Source organism: Trichoplusia ni, chromosome 8 (genome assembly GCF_003590095.1).
Source record: "Trichoplusia ni isolate ovarian cell line Hi5 chromosome 8, tn1, whole genome shotgun sequence".
In the NCBI taxonomy this organism is placed as follows: domain Eukaryota; kingdom Metazoa; phylum Arthropoda; class Insecta; order Lepidoptera; family Noctuidae; genus Trichoplusia; species Trichoplusia ni.
The window spans coordinates 8247690-8259693 of NC_039485.1; the positions used below are offsets into that span (position 1 = coordinate 8247690).

The following is a 12004-nucleotide window of genomic DNA, read 5'->3' on the forward strand; positions in this document are numbered from 1 at the left end:
TCCATGAATCGATGATTCAGATTAAAGAACTCAATTGGATCGAATCGTATCGATAAAAAATCGAATAGATTCTCGATTTTAACACATCACCATTTGAGAGAATGTGAAATTTATTCATCGATGGTAATTTTATAGTCATCTTTTAACGCATAAATGTATGTTCTTTAGATTTGTTCTCAAATCAATCTGTTCTATTTGCATGTGCCGAGTTATAAACACAAGGAGTTTATAAGTTCTTGTCCGATACTCAAGTGTAGTGCCGTATACAGAATTTCCACCTAATAAAAGGCCATGTTACGTGTAGGGAACGTAAGACACGCAATTACGAGGTACCCAGTTTAATAAGGCCTCCGCCTCCCCTCGTAGTGTTGATGAAGGGGACAAAGACGGGGAAATACTTGAAGGATGGCGTATCACGTGTAAATGGTTAAGGTAGACGACGAAGTTTCACGTTGAACGTTAATTAGTGCGTTCCTCACGTTCTCGGGCGTGTATGGATGTATGTTCTCGAGATTACGTCTCGGTAGGATTAAAAAAGGTGCGGCTCAACATATAAAGACCTACTTCAAATCATAAACAGTTAAAAGTGTTTATGGTCTTATGGTCCTTAGAAGATAAAGTTGTTAAAACTTTGTATTATCTCCAACTGAATGCGTCGTTAATACTAGAGGCAATTTGATGTGCAGATTAATGCGCGTAACAATTTATAGACAATTACAGTAACCAACGCCGCCCCGGGATCAATTAACACAAAGGCGCTATTGCAAATTAGACTAACTGGACACCTATCTAGACACCTACCGGTATTAGATATTCATGATTGCGCTCCAACTACCAGGCCGATTTATGGCACTGATCTGTAGATAGTGATTTTCATCGATACACTAATCTATTTTAATTAATATCTAATTAATACAAACAATTGATTTTCGTTAATTAAATCAAGCAACTATTCGATTTTATCGATAGGTAATCGAGCACACCTTTGAGCATGACTATTTCTGTTATTGGAGAATTTTGAATGGGTTTACACGCCTTGATACAAATATTTGAGATTAGATTTTCAATGTGCTGAATCATTGTTTAGCTTTTGGTGCGAGGCTTGGCTGAAACGAGTGTTTGTAATTGGTTAATATATTTCGAGGCAAGCCCGAAGAAGAGGGTAATCTATCTAAGTCCATCCCAGGACGCTCGAGGCTCGTAAACAAGCCAGTCACTCACCACGGCGATCCCAAGGGCTTCCAAAGAGTTTTATATGGTCAGCTTTGTGTTATTGAATGTTTTCATTGGGTATGTTTAGATGAAATCTTTTTATCAGATAGCTACAGCGTCAACCGGTACTTGCAATGATAGTATCGTACGGTGAAAATCTTGTTTCTGCGGGGGTTGCGGAGGTCAAATGCAGTCGCTTCACGGAAAACCAGAAGCCCGTCGTAAAGGATGGAGAAACTGGTCGTGCATTGGCTAGTGACAAATGAACAGCTCTTTTTAAAGGAGAGTAAACAACGTACTTCTTTTCATTTTTTTTTATTAAAAAGGTACTCCAACGACTTGTTCACTGAAAATATTTCTGTCACACTTCAAGACATAGGAATATGATTGAAACTTGATAGTCAATATTTTGCTTTTTTTCTGACTCAATGTCAATCGACTTTATGTTTCTTAAACCGTATCAATTAAAATAACATAAATAAATAAGTAAGGTCTCAACCAAGTGAATTTTGCCAAACGCTGTTAGACTTCAAAAGAAAGTTCGTTTTTCACCTCAATAATTGTTACTTTTCCTGTACCGACTTCAGTACGAGTTATTCTTATTGACAAAGTAAAAACATTTAATATTGCAACATTAATATCGCCTTCGTTGCTCGCACATCATTAAAGCGATCATTCCTAGCAAGCCCTTGTCCAAGGTTTATAGGGCCCGCAGCTATCTATCCCATTGTTAAGTCGACCAACAGGTGATTTTAATTGAGTTCTCGATAATAAGAGGACAACTTCTGACTTTCAATGAACCAAAGTATTAAGTAGTTAATATTTTTTACGATTCTTTTGAAGTATGTGCAGTTTATTAAAAGATTTAATTGATCTAGATAATATTAAAGATGATTTAAAATGTTTTGTGAAAACCAGATCAGCAAGTTCATTAGGTAAGTATTAAACACAAGTTTTTATCAAATTTAATAATAAGACATTTGATTGATTCAACTAAGAATAATTTGTGTATTTGTCATGACAATTTCGTGCAAAACATTAAAATTCAAGTGGAGAATTAATAAAGAGATAAATAAATTTAAGAGCAGCGGGAATGTGGGTCTGCCGTTACGGGCCCGGTTCGCTTTATGTGCATATCGAAGATGGATGGCGCAGTGTGCGCTGCGGCAAGGCGCGGGCGGGCCGCGGCGCGGGGCGGGGGACGCGCCGCCCCCACCGCGCGCAGTAATGGCCGCGACCACTCCAGCCCCGTCAGACGACAAAAATGCCATAATAATGGCCCCTGAATAGTTTTTGCTGCACCGCTCTAAATACCCACTGGTCCCTAGTACGTGACGACACGCCGGTCATCTCTCTTTTATTGAGAAATTCGTCAGTTTTATACCCGTGTGGAAAAAAACTACATGTCGAAGAGCCGGAATCCGGTTGTGTCATTTCAAACACTTGATAAGTATCGTTTGGGAACTTTTTACTTGCAGAATTTCAGCGGAGCTTCTCTCGTTTAGTATTCGACGAATGCGAGCTTTTTACCCGCCTTAAGGATGGTACGGTCACCTTCAAGATGCTTTAATTGTGAACCAATAAGAAACTTATTTCTTTTATAGACTCAAGATGCTCCTCCACTGACAATGCCTTATTAATGGCTATTCGCAGCAGATATATAAAAAATTGTATCGAAAGTTCTTAAGCGGCTTTATTGAATAAAGCCCTTAGCTAATTTTTACATAATTAGGTACAGCATTAATGCCGAGGATCTCTGGATATAAATTCCAAGAAGTGTAAATTAGATATACACCACCGTTGAATTGTTAATAAACCGATCGAGTACTCACATTACTAAAATAAGAAGATACGATGAAAAACAGCTTCCATAAAGACAATAGGTTAATTTATAAAGCAATGGAAATTAAGAGGTGGATGTAAGTGGGCCTCTTGAATGTAAGTGTGTGTTTAATAAATACTAAAACATATTGAAATGAAAATCAAAACAGGACAAAATGTCTTACAGCCATCAAACAGCTAATTAAAAACAACGATCTGCTAATAATTGTCGGTGTTATTATCGAGGCGGCATTATTGAACGTCACAAAAGGTGGACCAATTAAGAGTTTCCCCGAATGTCCGAACGAAAAGTTCAAAATGATAGCACCGTCAATTATGGCTGGCCGCCTCGCAGACCGCTCAGCCAATTACCAACCAGCCCACCGATTGATAAAAAACAGTTTCGAAAAATTCGCCCAAACAAATTTGGGTTATCTGTGAAGGGGAACCGCAGGCACTACGTGAGGTTACTTTCTCAAAGACCAATTTCGACCACCGAAACTTAACTGTCGATAATGTTAATAATTATAAACAAGAGAAAATTGTAAGTTGATAAGTCTCTCGGAAGCGCTTACGAATTTGGAGACATAAAAACTGTAACGACGGGGTAGAAATTCAACTTTTCACGAATACGATTTTATTTACGAGCCGAGGACGAGAGGAACCTCGAAAAAACTAGTTCGCGCTTCATGTATGAACCATGACGCGGTCGCAAGAACAATCACCGAGAATAATTCATATTCCGAGCGCGCTGCAAACATCCAGCGTCGATTTACGGGCCGCCTCTGCGCTTCTGTCGCGACCGGTATCTTAGTTACTTTCGAAAATAATTGGATTTCGATTGTGCGAGAAAAAGGCATTCGCGGGGTACCCGTCATTACTGGTTACCTTTTACAGACTGTATAAATCGTAATTGGGGATGTGTAGCGAGCGTTATCGCGGCATCGGTCGTGTCTAACGCTTTGGTACGCGAGCTTAAGGAGCCCCTTGCCTATTTAGTTCCCATATCGGCGGCTATTGGAAGGGGCGCCGGGCCCGGCGACACCTGTATGCGTTAGTTTGTCGCATAAATTGTCGTCAATTCAGTCGCGAGGCGGTCGCGTCCCCTGGTTTATTGAACTCTGTATCCAGATAAGGCCAGGCTTCCACGTAGTAGCAGTGAAAATATCCCATAATCTCGTAATTTTTCCCGCTCGTTTGCATTTTCTGCAGGAGTTCGTGAGCGAGTCATGCGCTTCTCATAATTAATTCAATTCAAATCACATCGCCCACGAGTCTTCCAATTTATCTGGTGCACCTTATACGGAGCACGATTGTACCCACTGCGATTTCTCACACTATAGCCATAGTCTGTATTCCATGTTACCTTTGCCCTCTATTTAAGTATATGTAATATTATAAACCGTGCTGCATATCGTAGGAATCGTACGTAACTAGATAGTGGCAGTGTATTAGCACACAATAAACTTATCTAAGAAGAATCTGCTGTGTTTGTAGCCGCTCTCCTAAAACGTCTATTTTCCGCACAGGCAATGGAAATGTCGTCGGGTCTGGATAAACGGGTGTGCGGGCGCAGGGAGGCGGTAAGGGCAGGGGGGCGGGCGCGTGTTCTAATGAGGCGCGCCCAGTGTGCGCGGGCGCTGCACTCACGCACGCACGCTAGCGATTTATGTACTTAGGTATGAATTTAAATGAATACCTACGCCCATTTCAATTACGAAATGGTAGCTAAGTATGAATTAAATACAGTAAAAGAAAAAACAAGTTTGTTTTCAACTACGCCGCAAGCAAAATCACATTTAAATAAACGCGACCGACTCGTATAAATCAAGATTAGTGTGGATTTCTAAACAGCAGCGACACATGACCGCCAGAAATAGTTGCTTAGCGACAAGTCTGCCATTTATACTTAGGTGATTTCATTACAAAGTGAGTATCGGGAGTCCGTTGAGGATTCTGAGTAATTTAAGTGGGAAAGTATATTCTCATAAACATTAACTCACTTTTTTCGATCCCGAAACCCAAGGAGGTGCTTTAGCTTAATAAATATTAGCAAATAGGCACTTCGTATGTACTACCGTAACGCAGTGGCTTTTAAACGAATTGCTTCGCATAACAATAAAAACGCCTATAGGGCCTTTCACACATTCTAATGTGCCCAATGCTCCTTCATTTGTCGGGGGCCAGCACGCAGAGGAAATATTTTCCCAAATCCATACAGCCTTAAGGATCTCATAAAGCAGTCGTTTTCCCCACGCGAAAGTATGGAAGTGAGATTTATGTGGGGGACTTCGGTCTCGAGCCCGGGGCTTTGCGATGATGAATTGACACTTTTTCAGTGGTGCCTACAAATTTCAACTCGAACAATATACGCACCCGGAATGAACAATGAGAGGTAAGAGTTGCCGCCGTTATGGCTTGGAAAACTTTTAATGTCTCCAATGAGGTAAAGCGATCATAAATATTCCCATTTGTGAGATTAGTAGCTCTTACTGGAAGTTGAGTAACGTAGCGGACTTTAAGTTCTGTTAATTAAGTTTATAAAACGTTTTTTTTAACTGCGGTTACTCCAACATATTTGAAATGCTATCGTGCCAAAAGGGTCTGTCTATTTATATTTTAATTTTCCCCTCATTATGCAGTTTGAAGAGCCATGCTCACGTGTACCTGGGGCCAGCAAAAAGTATAAACACATTATAAACATGAACGGCCCACCGCCATGGCTTCGCGTCACGGCATCTTCGCTTGCATTTTTGCATAACAAACCCAACTATGATTTGTTGACTGCGTTTTATCACATCGACTTAACTTCACAACAGTTTGTTAAAAAAGCAATTATTTACCCCGCGAATGTTCAACTTACTTTATAGTACATGTACTATGTTTTATTTTAAACGAAAGGAACATTTGCTAAGTCACGTGAATGAAATAAAAACTAGCATAATATGCAAAGCACTACACAATGATGACTTCATTCATCCAACGAAGCTTTAGGCAATCGTCTAAATTATAATAATAAGCGGGCGTGAGCTGTGCCGATGGCTCGTCTTAATAAAGCCATTATAAATATCTGATTCCTCGGTGTACGTCCAGTCGTTCGACGCCAAATGCCAAAGGGTTACCGGTCGTATATTTTACGAGACAAGGATAATTTAAATGAGACGTTCATATCGTCTCACTTATCGACAACTGTATGTATTTTGACATGTAATATTACTACCTCAACTTTATACCTCTTATTATAAGCATATTTTAGTTTTAATACATTTATGTGTCGGTTTAATACGTTTAGTTTGGCATAAAACCGTCGTGATACGTCCATAGAGCGAGCGTGCAGTCGTGTGCTACGCCTATTATGGTTACGAAAGTCCTTTCGTTAATGTATTTGCATTACGAAAAATATTGCCTAAATTTTTTGCCCGTCCCTTTTCTTCCGTGTCAATTAAACCATTTTTGCCAAAACGAACGATTGTATACACGCAACATTCAACATATTAAATTAGACTCACTTCATATAGACATAAAGTTCACGGAATGATTTGAATATTATCGTTTTAATGCCTGCATATTTAAGAACGGCGACTTTCCGTAAAAGAAACTCGAAGTAGATATATTCGATGCGATGCGGTAACCGGTGATTTAAAGCGGCCGGTTAGCTAACAATAGTGGTCTCAGTCGTATGAATAAAACGTATACAAATTTAATCAAAGAGAAATCTATTAGTAAAATGAGAAGTACGGAAGGGAGCGCACCTATACATATTCAACGAGGCACTGCATCACGAACGGGCCAATTTATGCGGCAACTCCTGAGAGTATCTTACTTTTACCTCGGCCATATGTAAAACTGGAGTGTTTCTTTGCGCGGTCAGATCTTCACCTGGTGAACTAACAAATACTCATTTGTTTTGTCTATTCATATTGACCTTTCACATACCATTTAAAACGTCTTACGAAAATTTGCCGACTAGCACTACCTTTAATATATTTACCAAACTTTGAAAATATACCTGTTACCTAGCTTGTCACATTGTTATCAATTTAAAATGCACAATAATGTTATACGTTGAATTAAATCCAGGTGAACGCTTACATTAAGCTTTATAGTATGTAAAAAGCCAGTACGGCAGACTACCGACTACCTAGTTAGGTCTCCGCACAAGTTTCCTTTAAAGTATGTATTAATCAAGAGCCATGTCGAGTTCTACCTTTCTTTTTTTATTGTGCAAGTGCATCTGCCGTCTGTATACAGTTATAGGTATGTCTTATAATATAACCTTTATATTAATATATTTGCCAGAGGTTCTTATTAATTCTATCATCAACTCCATTCCATTCATCACTTTAAGTAATTACAAACTCGGTTTATACTAATGCGTTGGACTTAATGTGTGTTGTGTTATTTTAATAATGACTTTATATAGGCATTTAGCGGGTACTTTACCGTCGATATAGGACGGCTAAAAATATTTAACACCTTTAAGTTCCATATGTTTAAATTCTTTAAGTGTCACATGTATATTTATGATGGAAAAATTTGTTGTGTACCACAAGGCTGCGTTCTTAGCCCCAACAAATGTAGGAAAATACTAAATATATTCATGTGTATGGCATATAATGTTACATTAAGTTACTTCATTATAGTAAGGCACATCGACAGATGCTATCGCTTAGGAAACGACTATATCTGGTCACGTTGTTACGTACAGTTAGTTCTGGAAACACGAGTCGGGTAGTTCCAATTTCACAGTGATTTTGCTCCCATACGCTTACCAATTGTTTATTATCGGTGCTGACCTTTCATGATTCGCTAATACATAGTTTTGCTAAGCAATTCTCGAGACGATAAGAAATAATGTGCTACGAATAGTTTTGTTTCTTTTTATATTGAAATGTTGTGAAAATATAATCATTTCAAAATGATTCCTTTTAAATTCGAAAAATATGTTGGTTTTTATATGGGACTGAGTGTAGCATAGTTGCGTGCAGCGCCAGACAGACGCTAAAGCAAGGGGGATCGATGTCCCAATTGGGATCCAACTTGGACGGGGTGACGACGGCAAAACTATTCCAGGTTTTGGAATTTGTTGCATACATCTTATTTTAACATGTGACAAAATAGAAACGAAAGCTTTCCGATTTATGAACCGTATAAATGTTGTCACTTTTTAATCTCGATTGCGGAAACATTCGTTACGTTAGCAGACACCCGTTATATTAAGAAAGATGAATACGTAACTTTATTCATTTATGTTTATATTATATATCTTAAATATTTCATATTTTTAAACGATAACTATGTCACTGCTTTTGTTTAATCTTTAAATTTTCTTTCTAAAACACTCGTAAGACATTTTTAGTGTTATACAACAAATTAAAGTAAAAACTGAAATCAAAAATTAGTCATTCATTAAAATAAAGTTATTCCGCTATTATCTAGTACATAACAGAAATAGTATCTCGATAAATGTTGGCAATATAATAGTGGCCTTAGACGTATTTGAATATCTTGGCGCGCATCGGTCGCCGGCCATTGTTGTCCCTACCCAGTATGGACTTAATTAAGGAGGGGTAGAATAGGTGGAAAGATCTACTGGAATTTAGAGGATGGTCAAGGTGGTAAAGCCAACCAAATAAGTGCTTATAATAGCCCAGTTATTGAAGTTCTCGAGGTGTTGATTACTAACTTGGGAGTTATAATAGAGGTATCGGTTGGAATACATAAATCTCGAGAACAATGTCATGTTTAGGTGCAAATATATTTCCAAAGATGAAATGTAGAGTAAAGTTTTAAAGAGATTGAAATAATTTAAATAAGTTATCGCGAAACTAAAACAGTCGCAACTGATCAAGGCTAAGAATAATAAGTAAGGGGCATCGATATGCCCCATTCTACGAAGTCACTACCAATGTATACGAAACGTACGTGTCTGAACATGGATCTTTACGTCTGCGTCCAAAGCAATAATATTAATGTAGCCGTCTCAACGTTTATTCGCTTTCAAATTCGGCTGCTGGGAAATCAAGATGGCAAACTTGCAGTACTTGTAGTGGTCGCCGTTTAGACCTCGGGGAATAACAAACAATATTTCGAACGTTAGTTTGAGATGCTGTGTGGTCGAGCTCTCTTACTCGTTGTTAATTGGACTCAGTAAACGCTACCAAAGAGTAGGGTAAGTCCAGGATACATGCCTCAGTGGGATAGATGACTTGATTTTTATTTCACTATGTTAGGAGCACTGTGAGAGTTAAATTTCTCTATAAGTAACGAGTCCTCCCCCCACCAACCTCAGTGCCAGGCAGACTGTGGACAGGAGCGCACGCGTTTCGTCCGTGTGAGTAAAAATCTTCCGCGGCGAGACGACAAAAGGCGCCAAAATAAGATTCGTAAGTAATTTTAACAGTGTATCTTTTCTCTCGCCTATAATGTCTATTTTTTTTCTATTAGTCTGCTTGCATTGAAGATTAACCTATGTAAATTGATAAATTTTATAGTCATTAAAGCTCATTTTTTGTTTTTATTGAGAAGGGCTTCTATCCCCTACAAAAAGTATAGTTGCCTCGTTTTTTATTAGGATAGATGCCCCTAAGGGCAACTATCCTCAACTGTTTTTATAAGAGCTGTTTTGTTGCAGGAGAGCAAAATGCCTCGTAAATATAAAAGAAAACCGGGTGTTATCCCTCGCGCTGTTACCTGGACCGAAGAAAGTATGCTAGCAGCGTTTGAAGAGATGAAAAAGGGAGACAAGGGTGTAAATCAGATTTCTAAAATTTATGGCATACCATCTAGAACATTAAGACGAAGATTTCTTAAAAATGACCAACAAAAATTGACATTAGGTATGTTCTAGTTTATTTTAAGAATTACTATATTTACTATCTTTTAATTTAAATTTGATCTACTATACCTTGTATCTTATCATTTTAGTTACTGTCTTATTGGTACTGTAATTAATTCTATATACCTACTCAGCATTTATTTTTATTTGTTTTAGGTAAACACCCTGTGCTAGGGTTTGATAACGAAAATCTCCCCCTATCTTAAGAATAATTTAGTCTGATACCAAAGTTGATTTTTATTTTTTAAGATGATTATTACTAATATCAAGAAGACTGGAGAAGTATTAAAGTTCATGCAAGTTAATTACTACCTAGTAGTTAGTAAAAGATGTTGATTATTATTAAAAAAATATGTGATCGTTAATAGATGATAATGTTTATATATGTTAAAACACAATAAAGACTGATTATTATAATATAGTTGTTTCATTTCATAACAAATCAGTTACAATGTTTGACTAAGTCGTCAATCCCCACTAAGGGCACCTATCCTCACATCATTTTTCATGATAAGTCTTCTATCCGCCACAGTAGGCGTCTATCCTATTTTTTAGAGGTCCAGCAAATTACAATTTATACAAAATCTACACAGTCTATATCAAATCGATTCAGATAAAATAATGCATTAAGAAATATATTAAATATTTCTCAAAGAACACAATGCTCTAAGATTATAAATTTCGGAATTATTAAGCTTTTTCAAAAAGTGTGGCATCTATCCTGGACTTACCCTACTGAAATAGACGCTATTGAACAGGCTAAAGTCCCCGTATATGATACATATGCAAGCAATGTTAAATATGTGTATCCTTAAAACGTTTTGCTAGTAACTATTCAACTAATATGCAAAGTAAATAGTATGCAAATTACAGAAATCAATAACTTAGGTTAGTTCCACTAACGCTTACCTTTAAAGTAAATAAATAATTCAGGAGAACAAATGAAGCAGAAAGGAAGCCGCGAGTCCCTTTATGCAATCAATTAAGTAGCTACACATATAATTGTGTTAGCGAGTCAATGGCAAGCGTAACTCGTAATTAAAATAGTTTATTCTAATCCAGTATTCAACTAAGGCGAGTTTTTCCACGACTACAACGAATATGGTGCGGTTTCTATCTGAAGCGTTCAGCGAATTTATTCAAGCAGTCGCACCCAGTACAGTTCACGCCAAAAATAAAAAAATTACCGATGAATACAATTAAGTTTTTTAACTTAATCTTTATAAAATTTAAGACATTAAATAACAGTAAAATTTAAAAAAAAGTCTTTTACATTAAGAATTCCACTTACTAAACTATTCCGTTCACAAAAACGAACTATTTTTGAATGTTTATTTAAACCATTTTGTAAATGAATGAGCTATCTTTGTGGGGTAATAGTGCGTATCAACGCAGTACTCGCTCCGCTTCTGCTCTCGGCCCATCCAGGGAGAGGACGCGGAGTTTACTGCAGGGATATAAATTAAATGCTTACGTTTCGCTTGCCCCGCTTCGCTAGTTTAATTAAGCGTCTCCTCCTTTGTGTCTGCATGTGCGTACACATTCAACATGTTCCCTGTTGTTCTTCGAGACCACTGGAGACGCATTGTCCCATTCCATCGACCTATAGCTAAGTCGGTTTGAATTTAAATTCCAACCGTTGCTTTTGGAGAGCTCAGAGCGCTCCATGGGATTTGATATTTTTTGTTTCGATTGACAAAACTTGGTTAAGACCGTTGAATTCAAGTGGAAAAACAAAATACATTTTAAAAGTTTCCTTTTCCAAATCTTCAAATTCACCAAACAATTCGGTATTTAGTACAAAAGTACGTTTTAATAAATTTCATGACGAAAAGAAGAGCTTTAAGAGATTACGTACCATATAAAACATGTAGAGTTCCATAAAGGTCTCATGTATTACATTGCCCACATAATTGCGTCACGTAAATTGCCTAACACAAAATGTGTCAAAAAAGCTACGTAAATTTGTACCGACAAACCGTGCACAACATGACCGTGAGATTAAATTTTCAAACATGACGCCCTCAATTAATTTTACGGAGGAAAATTTTTCATCATGTTGGAGCGAGTAACCTGTTGTTTAATCTGAGAGAACATCAGTTATGGAAAAATGTTTCAACATGTACCTGATAT

General features: G+C 37.5%; 1 protein-coding gene and 1 long non-coding RNA gene across 2 annotated transcripts in view; one reads left to right on the forward strand and one right to left on the reverse strand.

Annotated features, from left to right (window-relative positions):
- Positions 1-12004, reverse strand: part of LOC113496947 (homeotic protein ultrabithorax) — a 98184-nt gene that overhangs the window by 18645 nt on the left and 67535 nt on the right. The gene's annotated exons all lie outside the window — the stretch shown is intronic.
- LOC113496949 lies at positions 9184-10100 on the forward strand. Its single transcript, XR_003400854.1, has 3 exons — positions 9184-9419; positions 9668-9872; positions 10028-10100. It is a non-coding gene; the product is annotated as an uncharacterized LOC113496949 (long non-coding RNA).